Source organism: Miniopterus natalensis, chromosome 3, assembly GCF_054644295.1.
Source record: "Miniopterus natalensis isolate mMinNat1 chromosome 3, mMinNat1.hap1, whole genome shotgun sequence".
Taxonomy (NCBI): Eukaryota; Metazoa; Chordata; class Mammalia; order Chiroptera; family Miniopteridae; genus Miniopterus; species Miniopterus natalensis.
Window position 1 is genome coordinate 101,331,479 of NC_142083.1, and position 15,587 is coordinate 101,347,065.

Below are 15,587 nucleotides of genomic sequence, written 5' to 3' on the forward strand. Positions count from 1 at the left end.
AGCTCTAAGTCACCGAGCCTTTCTGTCTGCTGAGAGATGTGGTTTCCAATCACATCGCTGAAGCACTCTCCCTGACTTTCTTCCAATTTTACTTATGCATCTTCATAATTATATTTGTGGATACTCATTTGATATTTAAGAGGTCCGCTTGTCACTCCCTGGCACAAAAGAAATCCACAAGTTATTTAATTTAATACTCGGATCATCAACTCCTCTTTGAAATCCCTACCAGCCCCTTTCCTGACCCTGAGCAATATTTTCAGACTGTTTCGAGTGAGTGATTGCTTAACTAACTATTAATATTCACAAACTCTCTGACATATCAGGCACTGAGCTGAAAGCAAGCGTTACAGGGATTAGTGAGGCAATCCCACTGTTACGGGCTCCTATTCTAGAGAGGGAGACAGGCCAGGCGACAAATGAACTTGCAAAAAGGAAAGTTCAAAGAAAGAGAGGTGCTGTGAAGCACTAAAGCAGGGTGATTTTACTGGCAGGGACTGAGAGTGGGTGGGGCTCATTAAGATAAGGGGTCCCATGAAGGCCTCTTTAAAGAGGTAACACTTGAGGTGGGGCCTATAGGCTGAGAGCAAGTCAGATGGGAAAAGTTCAGGAGGAAGAGCCTCCAGCCAGAGGGAAAGCAAGTGCAAAGGTCCTGAGGCGGGAACAGAAAGAGCCCAGGAAGCGAGGAGAGAGTCGAGATATACACTAGAGAAAGAGATGGGGCCATATTATATAGGCCAGTGTGATGAGTTTGGATTTTAGTCTAAGAGAAATGGGAAGCTACTGGAAAGTTTTAAGTGGGGTTGTAACATCATCTGTTGTAAATTTTGAAGAGGCCACTTTGGTTGTCGTGTGAAGAATAACAGGGGGGCCGAACGGAAGCCGGGCTTGGTGGTTCCCCAATGACAAACAAAATCGGCATCTGCCCCAGCAGTGCCCTTCCTAGGTGTATACCCCAAAGAACTGGAAACAGGTGTGCAGACGAAACCTTGTATTTGAGGGTTCACAGCAGCACCATTCACGGTAGCCCAAAGGTGGAAGCAACCCAAGTGTCTACCAAAATGTGCTATATCCACATAATGGAGTATTACCTAGCCATGAAAAGGAGTGAAGTGCGGACCCGTGCTACAACCTGGATGGTCCTTGGAAATATTATGCCAAGTGGAAGAAGGCAGACAGAAAAGCTACACAATGTATAACTCCATCTACATGAGACGTCCAGAATAGGCAAATCCACAGACGCAGAAAACAGACTTGCGGGTGGGGCAGGAGAATGGGTGTTGAATGCCGAATGGGAATGGGTGTTTCATCTGGGGTCATAAAAAAGTTCTAAAATCAGGTGGCGGTGATGGCTGCACAACACTGGATGCATGTAATGCCATTGAATTGTCGAGTTTAAAATGCTTAAAACTGTACATTTTGTTAAATGTATTTAATAAGAAGAAAAGATGTACCCAAGGGCTGTTAAAAATGCAGCTTCCTGCTCTCTTCTCCAGGAATTATGACTCAGCAGGTCTGGGAAGTACCAAAGACCTACTATTAAAATTTTTTAAAAGAGTGGAAGCAAGAAGATCAGGTGGGGAGAGGGGTGGCTTGGACCAGGATGGTGACAGTGGAGGTTAGATTTATTTAGAAAGACATGGGACATGTTCTGGAGGTAGAGTCAACGAAACACGCCCTTGGCTTGCATGTGGGGGAAAGGTACAGACGAATCAAAGACGTTTCTAGGTGATCGCCTGGGCATCTGGTTAGAGAATGGTGTCGCTTATAGAGCTGGGACGTTCTAGGGGAGCAATAGGTTTGGGGGAAAATGAAGTTTTGTGCCCGCGTAAGCACAGCAATACTTCTTGGAGAGGGCGCCCGTGGCAGAGACTGCTAGATACCTGCTGCGGCCCATCCAGTTCCCCGTCTTTAACCATAGAAAGCTGGTTTTATGTGGAGTGGCAAAGTGCCAGCTAAACGTCAGCATTTCTTAGTTTCCTTTGCAACTCAGGACAGCCAGTGAGATGTGAGCAGGTCCTTAAGCCCTTTGAAGAGGAATGATTGAGCCGCAGAAGACGTCCCTCTTACCTAGCGCTCTTTCTCTTCTGCCTGCGTAGGACAGGAGCTCCGGAGTCTTGATGTGCATGCAGATCACCTTGACCTTGAGGCTTGAGGTCATATGCCGAGAATATGAGGAGCTTTGTGGAGCTGCCACACCAGTTCTAGTCTTTTATATCAGACGGCAAATGCTAAATTGTTCCACAGTAACTGGCTCTCTGTTACTAGTAGCTGAGTACAGCTCTTATCTGATACTGTGCCAATACTAGAAACAAATTATTTCCCTATAATTTCCAACGTTTGTGCCTAATTCCCATCATCCTCCAAACTCAGTATTGGGGAGGTTGCCTAGAAATTGTTTCTCCATAATATGTAAACCCAGTGCATTAAAAATATGTTCTGAATCTGCTTTTGGCCCCACTACCCCAGGCAACATGTGTCAGCAAAATAAAACAAGCACCGGTATTTTTAACCTGTCATTTTGGTGCAGTCTCCTGAATTTGATGTTTTAAGCATCGTGCCCTCGACATGAGCTAAAGGCAACAGCACTGACGCGAGGGACTGCGGGTCTCCGGGTGCCAGGAATTATACTGGGTTCTGTGCCACAGCTGAGAACATAGCTCTTCAGTGCAGATGGACACATTGTTGGTTCTCTAGATATTTTCCTTACATCCACGGTAGGGAGTCTGCTAGGGAATGAACACTGAGTTGTTGTGTTTTTTTTTGAAGCTCTAAAAATGGCCATTTGCAGAATTACAAGAAATACATGTAACTACTTTTACGGAGAACACCCAAGGAACTGCTAATACTGGCTACTTCTGAGCAGTGGGAACAGAGGTCACGGGAGGGGAGACTCACTTTCCAGATTACACCTTAAAGAATTTTTTTTTTTTAACACTATGGGTTTCATAGTGGTTAAGAAAGACAGTTCTGGAGCCCAGAATGTGAGGGTTAAACCCCATTTCACTACCTCCTGGCTCAGTGTCCCTGGAAAAACTTACTTACTTAGTTTATCGAACACTAATGTGTGCCAGGCGCTGGTCTGAGCGCAGTGAAAACCGTAACTCATTTGAGTCTCCAGCAGCCCCACGGAACAGGAACTGTTATTGCCCTATTCCGCAGGCGAGGAAACGGGGGCATGGCAGAGTGATGCCCTGGCCCAAGGACATGGGGCAGGATCCCATCCCCAGTATCCTGGCACCTTGGTTGTAAGGATGAGCTGAGCGGCCACGCCCGTGTCGAATGTCTGTGCCTCACTTCTCTTTAAGACACCACCACCACCTACCCAACAGTGTTGTTCTAAAGATGAAATAATGTCCTCCCCACACTGGATTAGGGCTGGTCTCTGGTGGCCAACAGAACACGACAGAAGTGAGCAAAGCTTAGCTCCGAGATTAGAACATGAGACACTGTGGCTTCTGTCCTGCTCGCTGTCCCCTCTCTGATTATTTCAGTCTGGGGGAAGTTGGTGCCTCACGGTGAGCAGCCCTGTGGAGAGGCTCTTGCAGCCCTGGGGACCAGCAGGTCCTTCAGATGACTGCAGCCTCGGTGTGACTACAACCTCGCGGAAGACCATGACCCAGGAACACCATCCTGACTTTTGACCCTTAGAAACTGTGAGATAATAAATGCCTGTTGTTTTAAGCAGCTAACTTTTGGGGTAATTCGTTACACAGCAATAGCTAACTGATACAAGCTCCCACCTGGGAAGGTCCCTGTCTTCTTGCTTCAGCCGGAACAGGCTCTGCCCCCTCCACACTGTGGATCCCCTCCACCCTCATTCCAGGGACCCTCTCTCCTCATTGCTGAACCTCTGCTTTCCCAGTTACAGCTCAATTTCTCACTGTGCTGGAGCACACTGTCCAGGAGCACCCCAAGAAGGAGTCCATTGGTGAGAAATGTTTTGAGGGCTTACATGATTGATAATTATCTTTATTCTACCCTTACCCTTGATTGTAAGATATCAGGGTCTAGGATTTTAGGTTAAAAATATGTTTTCACTCAAAATTTTGTTTTAATAGCCCTAGCCGGTTTGGCTCAGTGGTTAGAACATCGGCCCGCAAGCAGAGTGAAGGGCCCCAGGTTTGATTCCGGTCAAGGGCATGTACCTTGGCCACAGTCCAGGCACGTGCGGAGGCAACCAATCTCTGTTTCTCTCACATTGATATTCCTTTCTCTCTCTGTCTCTCCCCCTCCCTTGCACTTTCTCTAAAAAATTAATAGGAAAAAATATCCTTAGGTGACGATTAAAAGAAATCTTGTTTTAATAAATAGGTGTCATTTCCCTTCTTGCTTCCTAGGCCACTCTTGAAGAGTAGGAATCTTTGTATGTGGCTGTTCTTGCTTTTGTTTACCCTTTGTGAAAACTTTTAGGAAGCATTGTAGTGGTGGTTAAAAATGCAGAGTCCAGCCCTGGCTGGTGTTGCTCAGTGTTTAGAGCGTCAGCCTGCATGCTGAAGGGTCTCGGGTTCAATTCCCGATCAAGGGCTCATACCTGGGTTGCAGGTTCGATCCCTGGCCCCTGTCAGGGGGTGTGTGGGAGGCAACCAATTGATGTGTCTCTCTCACATCGATGTTTCTTCCCCCCTTTCCCCCCTCCCTTTCTCCCTTCCACCCTCTTTAAAAAAAAAAAATTAATGGAAAAAATAGCCTCAGGTGAGGATTAACATTAATAATAAAAAAATGTAGGTTCTAGAACCAAACTATCTGGGTTTAAATCTTAATCCCAACAATTATTGTGAGACTGAGAAATCTGTTGAACCCTGCTGTCCCTCTGTTTCCTAATCTGTAAAGTGGAGGTGATAACAGCAGTACCGACCCCACAGAGCTGTTGGGGTGCTGCCCTACACCCCCTGGCGCAGCTGCTTCCCAGAGGGGTCAGTGCCACGGACCATTTCTGGAGGAGGGTCTAGACCGGGGTCAGCCAGCGGTGTCTGGAAAGGAGCAGACGGTAAATACCTTTCCGGGCCATACGCTCTCCGTCACAACTGCTCAGCTCCGCCACCGTGGTGCAAAAGCTGCCACAGACAAAATGGAAACGAGCGGGCCTGGCGTTTCCAATAACACTTTCTTTGCAGGTGGCAGGCCGACTGGCCCCCTGACCGCAGGCTACCGGCCGGTGACACAGGAGATGCTGTTTTTTCTGCCCAGGTGACGCCTCTCAGAGGTCTAGAGACGCCCCCTAGTGGATGCATCTCAGACCAGAAAGTCTGGCTACATTGTAACTTCTCTACGATCCAATTGTATGAAATGCGGAGTTGTCTAAGGCAACATTAATGAAATAACCTGGCCCGGCCGGGTGGCGTGGCTCAGTGGTTGAGCATCGACCCAAGATCCAGGGGATCAGGGTTCGATTCCCGGTCAGGGCACATGCTTGGATTGCAGGCTCGATCCCCAGTCGGGAGTGTGCAGGAGGCAGCCGATCAATGACTCTCTCATCACTGATGTTTCTCTCTCTCTCTCCCTCTCTTTTCCTCTCTCTGAAATCAATAAAGATATATTTTTAAAAGAGAAAGAAATAACCTGGGTGAACCCTTCGTGTGGGTGGGAGCCAGTTGCCAACCATGTTATACCTGAATTTGCATGATCGTGGGCCACATATCCACAAAGGTTCGCTGTGCTTGTACCTGTGGGGAAAATGCTTAACTCTTCACAGCATTTTAACATAAATAAAACAACACCGTGATGGCACCTTCATTCATTCAGTCTAAGTCAAATGACGTGCTTGGAAGGCAAAGATGAAAGTTACTATCCCACCCTCAAGGACCTGAGAAGCAATTTATTTATATATTTATCTATTTTAAATACATTTTTATTGATTTTAGAGAGAAAAGAAGGGAGAGGGAGAGAGAGATAAACATCGACGTGAGAGAGAGCTACATCAGATACATCTTGGTCCCCTGTATGCACCCCATGCCTGGGCTCAAACCCACAACCTGGCTGTGTGCCCTGGCTGGGAATTGAACGGGCAAACTTTCCGTGCCCAGGACGACGCTCAGCCAACTGAGCCACACGGGCCCCAGAGAGAAGCAAACAATGTGGCAGGGTGTCACCCGTGTCACCGTGAAGTCCTTTTTGCCAATAGAGCTAGCAAAGGCTGGGAAAACAAATAGAAGATACAATCAATGCCTGTTAGGATGTGATGAAAAGGGTACTTTGTAAATGTCTTTCTTTTCTTTTTTTTAAAAGAGACATTCTTCTAAATTGATTTAGAGAGAGAGAGGGAGAGACGTTGTTCCACGTACCAGCGTATTCGTCGGTTCATTCTGTGCGGCCTTGGCCGGCATCGAGCTCGCGGCGTCGGTGCGTCAGGAGCCGCTCTGACCACCGAGTGGCCTGCCGGGGCCCGCTGTGTAGACCCCGAGGCCAGGGGGATGGTAACACAGTTCGGCTGGATTCATTTTGTTACCTTTATCCCGCCTGTTTCCTGCTCTGTGTTCTGTCTTGGATGTGTGTCTGGCCTTGGGGTGGGGGTGGGCAGGTGGGGAGCAATCTCCTCCTTACTTCCCACTGCGCCCCCCCCCCCCCCCCGCGTGCAAGCCACGCCCCTCCACGGCTGCTGGTCGGCTCCTCGCACTAGGCTCTGGCCACACCCACACCCTCGCCCATCCTCAGTCCTCTCCCTGCGACACCCATGTGTCGTCAGCCCCCAGCTCGTTTCCTTTCCCCTCCATCGTCAGGGCCCCTGGTCCCTTCTTTCAACATCGTCATCCTAGTATTGGTTGACATGCAGCTATTCTAATTTATTGTCTTCATTTAAAATTTCAAAAGCATTAATGCTCTTTGTAAAAATGAAAATAATTCAGAAGTATATAAAGGAAAAAGCTGAGAGTCCTTTCTTCACTCAGCTCACCCTGGCTCCCAGAGGCAACCACTGTGAGTGCTTTATGTTTCCAGAACTGTTTCCAAATGCAATTTAGACTAATAGAGTTTCAGTATTAATGTGCATAAATAAAGATGGTGGGTTAAAGGAATCACAGCGCTGCGAACGGGGCCAATGCCATCTGCTTCTTTCTGACTTTGCAGCCTTTGAACAGGACCACGGTTTTTGTTGCTGCTAATGCTCAGCAGAGGGTATTTTCCCACTGATTTCTTTTAGAGAGAGTGGGGGGGGAAGGGGGGGGAGAGAGAGGTCGATGTGAGAGACCCATCAGTTGGTTGCCACCCACACGCACCCATACAGGGCTCGGGGATCAAATCTGCAACCAAGGTGCGCACCCTTGACCAGGAATTGAACCCGCGACCCTTCGGTGTGTGGGCCGACGCTCTAACCACTCAGCAACACCGGCCAGGGCTGCTTCTTTTTTAGCATTTACCTTCATTGTTGAAAGTATTACAGATGCCCCTGTCCCCCCACTGACCCCTCCCGCCCCTCCCGCCCCTCGCCGCACTATGAGCACGGCCACGAGCACGGCCTCAGGGTCTGAACCGTGGCCCCGCGGCCTCCTGGTGGCCGCCCCTCGCCGCTCCTCCCGGGTCCCTCGGAGGCCTTCCCTCGCCTGCGCTCCCCGAAGCCTGCTGTTCCTGTCTCTCTTCTCCACTCTCTCGGTCCAGGGGGCGCGGAGCATGTTACCCGTCTCAGGAACTCACACCTGCCGTTAAATCTGTGCTGAGCTAGAGCCGAGCAGGACCCAAGTGTGACAGGAGGCCCCGCTTAGGACGTGCGAGCGAATTCGAGCCTCGTTCCAGCCCGGCCAGGGTCCGTGCAGAAGACAGGCACAGGACTGCTGCGGCGGCCACGCTGGCTTTCTGTCGGCGAAGAGCAGCTCCACCTGGGGGGGAATAGACGCCTCCCACTTCAGCGGCCCCGGGCACCGAGGCCCAGGCCTCCGCTGCTGGCCACGGGGCTGCCGCCGGCGCGAGGAGGGATTGGCAGCCTGGGCCGTGGCACGTGCACCTGCCAGACCCGGGGAGCAGGTTTGTCATTAGACGTGTAGAGAACACGTACTGTAGAATCATTTAAATTTGGGGGGTTGGTGGGGGGTGTAACACACACACAGAAAAACGCATATCATGAAAGTGGGCAGCGTAGGGAATTTCCAGAAAGCAAATTCCCGGGCCAGGAAGCACCCCCGAGATCAAGGCACGGGGAGCCCCCCCCCCCGCCTCTCGGGGCCCCCGGACACCCTGGACTTTCCGACCCTTCCCCCGCCCCACAGGGACATCGTGGTCCTGAGTGCTTGGCGGCCACGCCCTTGCCTTTCCCCACCCTTCTGCCTTAGAATGCATTCCCCAGCCCTGCCGTGCGACTTTGCCTGTTCTTGAACTTCCTGTGGTTTTACTCAAATCCTTTTTTGTGCTGTCAATCAACGTCCTATCTGTGAAATGCACGCGCGCCCCGGCGTGGCGTTTGTGCACCCGCTGTTCTGCGGCTCCCATCCCACTCCAGGGTGTGAAGAGACCACACTTGTTTTTTATTTTTATTTTAAAACATATCTTTATTGATTTCAGAGAGAGGAAAGGAGAGGGAGAGAGAGAGAGACAGAAACATCAATGATGAGAGAGTCATTGATCGGCTGCCTCCTGCACGCCCCCGACTGGGGATCGAACCCACAACCCGGACATGTGCCCTGACCGGGAATCGAACCCCGGTCGCCTGGATCCTAGGTCGACGCTCAACCATTGAGCCACGCCTGGCCGGGCCACACTTCTCTTTTTAATCCTCCACTGCTGAAGGGCATTTGTGTTGGTCCTGGTGTTTGGCTTTTACAAATACGCCGTCTGAGAGCTGTTTTGATGAGAGCCCTTGCAGATGTAGGGGAAACAGCAGGTTGTAGGGAGGCAGCGATGGGGACAAGCCAGTTCCACATAGAAGCCACCTCTGTCCCAGGGTCCCCGAGATGGGCCACGTTGTGAACATAGGTCCACACCAGCGCGGACGTCCTCGCGAGGGCTGCTCCCAGCCAGCGCTTCCTTTACACGGCTTCCCGAGCCTCCTTCTGAAGCCGGATAAAGAACGTGGCAATATTTGTGGAAAACCAGTGTGTGAGTGCCTGTGAGGTTGCTCTTAGGACATAGGCAGGGGGTGTGGCTGGGAGCCTCAGAGGCATTGTAATTTGGGCGTAAGTGCAAATGTCCCTATGGGAATCCACTATAGCCAAGATCAGCAACGACTGGGGTGCTCTTGCAGGGTCTCTAGAGCCACCCGTGGGAGAGAACTGGGTCCCATGCAATGGCTAACGTGAGCCATTTCTTTCCTTGCCTCTCTGCTTCAGTGCAGACCAAGGAGGTTCCCAGCAGCTGCCTTCACAGATCAAACACCGTGGCCAATATATGTTGAGTACTTGTTATGTTCCAGGCACTGGTCGAAGCACTTTATATGCATATATATGCATGGAGGGCTCAAGCATCACCCGAGTGAGGAAATGTGTATCAGTCAGGTTTTGCTGTGTAACAAAACGGTCTCCAAATTTAGTGCCTTAAAAACAACAAGCATTTGTTGTTCCTCAGAGTTCTGTGGTTTTTCTGGAGATTTATTCTGATTTGAGCTGGCGTGACTAGAGGTGACTAGTTTAGGGCAGCCTCACTCTCACGTCTCGAAGTTGCTCTGTGTCAGCTGGGGTGACAGCCGCACCCTTCTCATCACCCAGCCATGCTTGTTCACATGGTGGTAGAGGGTTCTCAGCAGCAAGAGAGAGCGAGCCCCAATGTGCAGCCATGCCTCTCGCCTCTGCCTGCAGCACATTTTGCGAATGCCCCATTGGTCACAGCGAATCCCAGGGCTAAACCAGGTTATGTATCCAAGTGAGCCGCTGGAAGTATGGATACAGGGGGAGCTTATGGCAGCCGTCTCACCAACCACCCACTGCGCACTCAGCCCATTTTACTGAAGAGGAAACTGATGCTTAGAGAAGCTAAGGACCTGGGTGCCAGTCCCACGGCTGCACTGGGCAGAGCTCAGCCTCAGTCCAGGCCCCGTGGTGGGGCAGAGCACACCTCCAGTCCCGTGCTGTAGGCACTGCTCCCTTCCTCCCGTGTGTCTCGGGCGCCGGAGCCGGGCAGGAGAGAGATGAGCTCGCTTAACCAGCCTCCGCAGGGCCTCAGCCGCAGGGCCTGGCAGCCTCTCCTTAGCCAGCTGGGCCGAGGAGAGAACCCTCCTGAACCTAACTGCTCAGTTCCTGCACTGGATTCTGCGCCCTCAGACGAGTCTTGGGAGGCACACGCCGTAGATTGTGCAAATAGATGGAACGAAAAGATGGTGGCAGAAATGGGCCATTACGCTGCGTAAATGTGGCAGCTCGAAGGGGCCGTCATCGACCCCCTCTGTGCACTGGAGCCCGGCGTCCAGAAGTGCAGGCAGGGGATGCTTAGTTAGCCTCCAAGAACATTTTCAGCAGCATGTTAAGAACATGTTGACGCCATGGTGTTAAAAACAAGAGTCCCGAAATGGAGTCGCTTATGCTAAGCTCCACGGCACCAAGTCACCAAACTGAGACTTAATTACTTAATTACAGTTGCAGCTCTCCCAGAAACTCCCAGAAAAGGAATCTTAAACTGGTCAACCCGGAATCACCTGATCAGCACCAGTTAGGCAATTTGCCTTTAAGGGAATTAACTTTGCAATAACCGACCTTCCCGCCCCCCCCCCCCCCAGCTTCCCTGTTCCCACTCTTCTGCCTATGAAACCTCCTGCCTTGTACGGCGCTCCTATCTGCTAGATTAGACGCCGCCTAACTCATGAATTGTTGAATAAAGCCAATAAGATTTTTAAATTTACTCAGCTGAAATTTGTTTTTTAACAGTGGATATTAACTAAGATGAAAGTCTCTTCGTCTCAGAAGCTGCAAAATAGCAAGACCTTGAGAATCACCGAGAAGTGAGCCCAGGAGGCATCTTTTTATGACGTGGATGGTGACACCCCCTCTCATCAGGGTCTTCGCACTCCCACACACTTCTGTCCAGTTTTGAGCCCACCCATCTCTTTTCAATTTAAGATCTACCCCAAAAGAACATTTTTGGATGACTGGGAAAATGGGGTGAGCAGGCAGATTTGGGGTGGGAATTGAAGAAATAAAAGCCAAAAACCCAGTTAGATCTGCAATCAAGCTGCAACCACCAGTCTCCCAGGGTTTGCCTTTAAAAGAAGAAAAAAAAAAAGGTTATTTGTAAGAAACTAAGACCCAGATTTGCATTTGAGTGTGGCTCCAACCAGCGCTCATTAGCGGGAACCCAGCCCGGCTCCTTTAGCGGGAAGGAGGCTTCGGAAGGTTTAAACCCGTGTTCTGGGGACCCAGGCGTTCGCTGAGACCCGTGGACGGTTTGCCACTTTCCGCCCCAGAGAAAGGCGGTTTCTTCAGCGGCAGCTGCCCTCTCCTGGCCCGGCCTGTCCTTACACACGCCTGGCGTTCCTCTGCACTCCCGGCGCCCAGGCCGGCAAAGCTGGAAGGATGGTCGGAACGTCTAGTCAGGACATTGCTTATCGGAAAGCTGGCCCCAAGAGTGTAGGAGCACCAAACGGTCACCCGAGGAGCTGGGAGAGAACCTGGCTTCCACACACACTCCCTCTCCGCACTGAAAGGCAGCGAACTTGAAGGACTGAGGGCAGAATGGAAACTCACAGCGGAGCCACTGCTTTGCAAAAGATCCCTTCATGAGAATTTCAAAGGACACCCGACCTCTGCCTGAAGGACTGGAAAGTTGGGGCCAAGTTCTTCTGGCTGGAAGAGGTTAACGAGGTCCCAGGGAGACGCTGTGAGGACAGGGAAACCTCTCAGGCCTCAGTCTGCTCCAGGCATTAAGGGGGCTCCGAGGACCATACCGGGCACAGAGCAGGGGCTCACTAGAACAGTGGCAAAAAGCCCCGCTGCTAGAGTTAGATGGGCTTGGGTTCTGGCTTTCCACGGCCTCCTGGGGCGAGTCTCCTGCACGTCGGTGCTTGAGAACCGCTGAGCTGGACTGCCCTGTTTCCGATCCCTCACAGTAGCTCTTGGGAGGCTGTACTTAGAGAGACCGGAGGACGCATCCCACGTGTGGCAAAAATTTAGTGTTTGCTGGACAGCAAGCATCTCCTCTTCCTCTTGTGACAGTCCTTCCACCTGTTTTCTCAGCTACCGGCTGCCTTCCACGGGTGATGTTATTTGGGGGAGGTGGTCTCTGCCCCCAGGGAGTGGCCTAACTGGTCTAAACCAACCATGGTTTTCCATCCCCCTTGCTTAATGGGTGGCTGAGCAATGGGCAGGCGAGGCGATCCTGGCCCAGGAGACGCGGGTGGAGAGTGCGCTGGGGCTTCTGGCAAAGATCTTCATTGTTGATCTGTGGATACTGATGGGGCACTCATAATGCCCAAAGATTGAGCACCTGCATAAACCTGAAATAGAATTATTCTACTTATAAAGTTGTAGAACACATATACTCATGTGAGCAGGGATTTAAATTTCTTTTTTTCCTTAGGCTTCTTTCTCCGAGGCCTTTGTGCCTGTACACTCCCCTTGATCCCGGGCTGAGGCAATTAAGGAGGCGGCCCAGCTGTGGACAGGGAGCCAAGACATCACCTCATAGAGAGCGCCAGACAACCGAGAACAAAGAATGACATCTGCGGACTTCCAGGACTGCACATAGCTGCATCCCGTTCCCAGCCTCAGTTTACCCCGTTTCCCTATATAGCCCGATCCCTCAGGCCGCTCCTGAAGACAGGTTTGGGGGGCTCCTATGCTCCCTGTCTTCTTGGTTGGCCGGCCTCCTCAATAAATGCCTTAGATGATTCAACCCTGCCTCCGTTGAATTGGATGCAGCACCAGGCAGCCCGAACCCCACTGGGGTTTCCCGGTAGCACTAATGTCTCAAGAAAGCGCTGCCTGGAGCTCGGGCAGCCATTCTGTGGCCATGAGGGGACTCAAAAGTCAAGAATGGCCCAATGGAAAAGCAGAAAGAAGTTGGTCTCTACTGATATAATTGAGCTGCTGATTCAATTAACTATGAAGCTGCCTCATTTTATCATGTGAGATAACATTTCCTTAAAGTTTAAAGCTAGATGAATTGATAGGTTCTATTTCTTGCTGCTGAGTTTCCCTAAAAGGAGAGATGGACACATACATGGCCTGAAAAAGGAGTCACTGAGGAAGGGGAGAAGCTGAGGCTAGGCCAGGAGCTTGAGTGTATTTCAAAAGACAGCCCCTGTGCCTAGCCCGACCTTCAGCATAGCATAGTGGCTACAGCTGGGGACTCTAGAATGAGTGCCTGGGTTCAGGGTCCATGTCCACCGCTTAGTAGCTGTGTCACCCTGGACAAGTTACTTAACCTCAGTTCCCTTACCTGTAGAACAGGATCGTAACAATACCACCTGATAGGATTTAAGGAGGGTACATTAGTTATGTGAAGTGCCGAGCAGTACCTATGGGCAGGACCTAGCCCATAGGAAGCATACATAGGTATTAGCTATGAAGTAGGTAATATATATAATGTTTTTAATCTTCACCTGAGGATATTTTTTACATTGCTTTTCAGAGACAGTGGAAGGGAGAGAGAGAGAGAGAAACATTGATGTGAGAGAAACACATCTATTGGTTGCCTCCCACACGAGCCCCGACCTGGGCAGGGGATCGAGCCTGCAACCGAGGTATATGTCCTTGGCCGGAATCGAACCCGGGACCCTTCAGTCCATGGGCCAACGCTCTAACCACTGAGCCAAACCAGCCAGGGTGAGGCAGGTAATATTTAACAACCGGTTTCATTTTCTCCTTTATATGTTATAACTCCCCCTTTGTAAAAAAGTGAACTTTCTATTTTGAGATAATTATAGATTTACATGCAGTTGTAAGAGAACATAGAGAGAGATCCCATGTGCCATGACTATTGCTCCCAACAGCAACATATGGCAACACGGCAGTGCAATATCACAAGCAGGACAGTGACGCACTGTAGTCAGGACACAGAGTCCATCACCACAGGAGGCTTGGGCTGCCTGATTTATAGCCACCCCCTTTCCACCCACCCACCCCCGCCTTCCTCCTTAATTCATAGCATTTTTATAATTTTGTCCTTTGAAGAATGTTATATAAATGGAATCACGTAGGACGTAACCTTTGGGGATTGTCTTTTTTTACTCAGCACAGCTCTCTGGAAAGTCACCCAGGTTTGCTGGGCGTATCAATAGTTTGTTCCTTTTTTTTCTCTTAACTAATATTCCATGGTGTGGATAGTCCACAATTTGTTCAGCCATTTATGTAGATTCTGTCCCTTGTAGTCCTTCAGGTGTCCCTGGGAAAAAGAAAGACAGGAGAGACTCTGGAACTGATGGCACTAGAGGGAAGGGGGAAATGCTGGGAACAGCTGGGACTCGGGGGGTCATCGCTGCCAACGGGAAACGTGGCTTCTCAGCCGAAGCTGGCGCATCTCCCCTGGGAAACGTGGCTTCTGTGAAGTGGGGAGGGCGCTTGTTCACCTGGGTAATAATGTCACGTTTTATCTCTTCTTCCTCCAATGGCCAGGTTTTCCTTGTTGTTATAGACTTTTGGTCAGTATAATCTTTAATGCTGCTTAATAATATGTCAAGTGGCTGGAATGTGATTTCCTGGGTAAACTGTTCCCATTGGTTGGACAGCTGGCTGGTGTCCAGTTTCTGTCTATTAAACTCGGTGCTCTGGGGAAGCCGCAGTGAGAACAGGCCCCTCTCGCTCAGCACTTGCTGGGCCAAGTGCGCCACAGGTATCCCATCCCCGCGACAGCCCGGCCAGGCGGATGAAATCGCGGTTTATCTGCTTCTTTGTGTTATTAAATTATAAAAACAGAACGAAGCCATTCAAGCAGAAGTAAAGGGATCTAATGGGAAAGGCTGCACCCCCCTCCCCTCGCCCCCCAACTCCAGATCCCACTCCCCAGAGACACCGCTGGTTCCTCCATCCAGAAGCTTTCCGTAGGCACCCAAACAGTCTGCCGCGCTCACATTCCTCTGAGCAGCCTGTCTCAAACATCATTCTGCGTGAGGATATATTAACCTCTAAGACACCCATTTTCATTTCACACTTGAAAAAACTGAGCACCAGGAGGCGACACATGCTGAGATGGGTTGAATTGTGCCCCGCCCCCCAAGACATCTTCAAGCCCTACCCCCAGGACCTCAGAATGGACCTTGTTTGAAAATAGGGTCACCGTGGATGCAGTGAGTTAAGGCGAGGCTACAGGGCTTAGGGTGGGCACTGTGCAGCAGGACTGGCTCTTCTGGAAAGGGGAAAGGGGGGCGCAGACACAGAGGTGTGCCAAGGAGAGGCGCAGAGGAGGACCGGCGGGAGCGGCCGGGTGCGGGCCCAGGAGCACCGACTGCGGGAAACCACTAGGAGCTGGAAAGAGGCGAGAAGGACCCCGCAAATTCCAGGGGGGCCCGGTCCTGCCCAGCCTCGAGTTCAGCCTTCTAGCCTCCAGAGCTGAGAAGGGTGCATTGCTGGGCTTCAACTCAAGTGTTTATTTACGTCCTGTCTCTCCATCCGTGTAAAGCCGCCCAGTCTGTGGCGGTCCTAGGAAGCTAACGCTCACGTTGAGGCTTTTCAACTAGTACCTGGTGGAGCGGGATTTCAACTTGGGGAGGTGACCCCAGGGCCAGTGCTCTAATCAAA